The sequence below is a fragment of the Lactuca serriola genome, chromosome 5 (genome assembly GCF_051521515.1).
Source record: "Lactuca serriola cultivar US96UC23 chromosome 5, Lser_US96UC23_V15, whole genome shotgun sequence".
NCBI classification, from domain to species: domain Eukaryota; kingdom Viridiplantae; phylum Streptophyta; class Magnoliopsida; order Asterales; family Asteraceae; genus Lactuca; species Lactuca serriola.
In genome coordinates, this window is record NC_136412.1 from 229,741,391 (window position 1) to 229,745,096 (window position 3,706).

The 3,706-nt window shown below is 32.2% G+C and overlaps 1 long non-coding RNA gene across 1 annotated transcript; it reads right to left on the bottom strand.

Moving 5' to 3' along the window:
• Positions 1-1,838: 1,838 nt before the first annotated feature.
• Positions 1,839-3,159, bottom strand: LOC145051479 (uncharacterized). The gene is made up of 3 exons (XR_013683645.1): positions 2,785-3,159; positions 2,212-2,436; positions 1,839-2,136 (listed from the first exon to the last, which is right to left on the bottom strand). It is a non-coding gene; the product is annotated as an uncharacterized LOC145051479 (long non-coding RNA).
• Between the last annotated feature and the right edge of the window lie 547 nt (positions 3,160-3,706).

The window sequence follows — 3,706 nt, forward strand, 5'->3', positions numbered from 1 at the left end:
GAGTTCCAAATCACCAAGTTAAATCAAATACAACAAGTTTTGAATTTAATGTGTTTTTCTGAGATGATTTTGAGAATTATTGATTTTAGATGTTTGATTCTTGTGTTTTTGGGAAATTTAGCACCAAGCGTTAATTTTTTTGGTTTACATTATGATGTTAGATATTTGGGAAATCAGATCTTATTCGATTGATAAAATATCTTACAATACAATTGAATTAACCTAATTGATCTTGAATATTCTAGCTAAAATCGTTAATTTGGTTTCTCAGATAAAATTTGGTCATGTAAAGAAAGTTGCAAAGGTAATTTACCTTTTTAATGATACAAAAGGCTCTCATAATATTCTGACATGTAGTTTTGATATGCATCATAGGTCCAAGAAATTGGTAATACGCGTTATGGGGGTGCAACAATAGTAAATGGTAAGGTAGCTTTTCAAGATAAATGATTTTCAACATTAGACCCTTATATCTATTTGTTTCTTTATTGCATGAAAATGATAAGATTTTTTATATGTCATAGGGCTTCATCACAATGGCTTTATTAGAAATTTTGAAAGTTTGATACAGTAATAAAAACAACTGAAACAAGACTCTAATTTAAATATTAAGATTGAAGTGTAAGTTGTATTCTGGATTTTACTGGGGTTGAACAAAGTCCATTGCTATTTCGGGATATTCTCATTGGTACTGATAAATCAACTTGGTTGGAGTTGCCTATTGCCTCTTCTAATAAGTTGTGGTGTTTAATATTTCAAGAGGTTTTTTTGTTTGCAGGATGACGTTTTCCCAATTTTCTACACATTATAACTTTTCTTGATGCGCTCCTCCGTCTTGAACACATAACTTTCTCAGTTTCGAAAAGTGAAGCAAATGATACAAGATCAAAATATACTTACTGTTTTAAAAATCTGACCGGGTGGTTTGGTCTGGTTTTCAAAACCTTGCTTGTAGTATGATTTTGAGTTTGATTTTTTTGTTGATTCTGTATGCAAGTTTTAAAATCTGTTTAAAGTTTCTTTCAATTTTACATGTTCTAAAATCTGTCAAGTTAATCTATTTTTTGTAATTATTAGTTTGCCATTTTAAACATTTATGATGGTTTCTTTTAAAATACTATTTGGTGACTTCATATGGATTACATTTGAACTATTCATTTAGGAGGAAGTGGTATGAATTTTTAACTTGACAAATAACTTTCTTTTTTTAGAAACAGTCTTATAAAGAAGATGAATCAATAAACAATCTCCTTAGAAAGGACTAAAAGTTTAAGTAATTAATTAGAAATTAATCAAATTATAGTATACAGAGATTATTGAAAGAGAAAGATAAAAATTTATTGGAATATGAATCAATTGATAACGTGAATTCTATATCTTTTGGCAAAATTAAAGAAGCATAGTGGTGAAACTACTCACCTAATGGTTGGTTTCGGTTAAATCAATTGATATGATAATTAGTATCACTAATATGATATTAGTTTATTATAATTTTTTATTTTGTTTTGGTTTTTACTTGCTAATTGGTTTTCCTTTATGATAACATTTTAGATTTTTTAATATTATTTTCAAGGTTGCAGAAAACGCTAGACATTAGCTAGGCGGTGGACTGGGGTCTAGGGATTAATCAGTTAGACGTGGATTAATCGGGGACCATTGATTATTAAAAAAATAATTCAAATTTTATAAATCTAACTTTAATACTAAGAATATAAGTAAATAAGCATAAAATTTCAATAATAACTTAATAAGTTTACCAAGCACAACCATTTATCATCCAAAATAAGCATAATCAGTTTAGAATGAGACTGTTCTTCAATCAGGAATGAGATCGAGCACTATGGTCATTCTTGTGATTAACCCAATATCAAGCTCTCTCCATAATAATGGTATACCAAATAATTCAACACAAATCCTCCAAACAATCTAGTAATAACTAATAATGTATGCTATCCATACCAAATCTATGTTTCTATATGAAGGTTTTTTTTCACAAGCAGATAGAAAAATAAAGTTGTGAAATATTAAACCACGTGTTTAATCCATCTCCACCCCTCCCACCATTACTGTTTATTAAGGACCAAATGGTAATTTGCTCCCTCTACACGACATATTTGGATACGGGTACATGACAACCTACAAAAAATCATTACAAAAGTGAGAACAAAAGGAAATATTACAATATGAATGAATGAAAATGTAACTACTCACTTTTGCAGACAACCACTGAAATCTTTGATTGATTAGCCGAGTTGAAGATATTAGTTTCGAACTATGAAGGAATTAGTGACTTTGTCCAAAATTATGTCATTTTTAGGAAATCCTAACCTCATTGAAATAGAATTAAATCTTGATTTCCATGAATTTGTAACTGTTTGGAACTATGAAGGGCCTGCTTGATCTTAATCAGGAAGAGATGATTGACTACTTGAGCTTCTGTAGGAAGACCAAATGATTCAGTCAAGAAATACAATTTGATTCCCAAAGTTGAAAAACAAATATGGGTTTTCATTCCTTTCGTAATAATAACTGTTATGTAAACTAAATCTCGTGGTCTATGTGAAGCAACAGGTAAACTCAATCTTCCAACAGAAAAAATCGGTTGATTTGTGAACAGACTTACGTCTTCAATGTGAAGCACAGGTTCGACTATATACTTCATCACCAGTTCATCACAAATCGGTTAATTAACAACTTAAATCGACGACAATAGACTAAGTCGGAATTTGACAGCACAAATCAATTGATTAACAACATAATTTAACTAAATCGACGACAACTAACCTGTGTAGATTCGGTAGAGTTCACAGATTTCGGCGATGGTGAGGGTGAAGTTCACAGATTCCGATGATGGTCAGGGCGAGTCCTTCGGTTCTTCACAAATCAGTTGAGGACGAGTCCTTCAGTTCTTCACGATATTAATAGAGGTTAATCAGTAAAGTCGAAGTTTGAAGAACTAACCGTGTAGATGATAAAGACCGATGTTGCTGTCGGAAGAAAAATGAGGCTCTAACAGCGACGAAGGTGGAGGAGAAACGGAAGGGTGCGCTCGGATTTCACGGATTCCAGCTTCAAGAGGTGATGGCGAGGACGAGGGTGAGCTTCAAGCTCTCTGATTTCGGTTTTGAGTCGAGAGAAAAAGTGAGAAATCACAGAAAATGTTTTCACAGGGGGACGATTGAATGAGAAGTGAGAACGAACCCTAGCAAAACTTTTCAATTTTGACAATTTTGCCCCTATTTTTTTTTGAAAATCCGTTGACCAAAGTTGACCAATTAAACCGCCTAGACCGATTAGACTCGATTAGCTCCGAGTTTGACCGGCGTTGACCAACCCTGATTACCTTGAGCGATTACACATAAACGTAGTTGGTTGCAGTCCGCCTAGCGCCTAGGCGTCGATTAATCGGCCGCCTAGGCCGATTTTTACAACACTGATTATTTTGATGGTTGTTAATGTGAAGTTGTCTTAATTAAAGTCTAAATAAAATTTATATCTTATTAATTTAATAAAATTTTACAAATCTTCTGTCCGTGTTTTCCACGAGTTGTAACCTAGTATATTAATCAACAATCTATTATTTTATAGACAAAAACAACTTCAATCAACAAAATCAAAACTTTAATCTATCATTAATAAAAACAAATAAAAACATCATGCTTAAGCTCGAGCACCGAAGTACATTCCTCTCTGCCTAAATTGATAA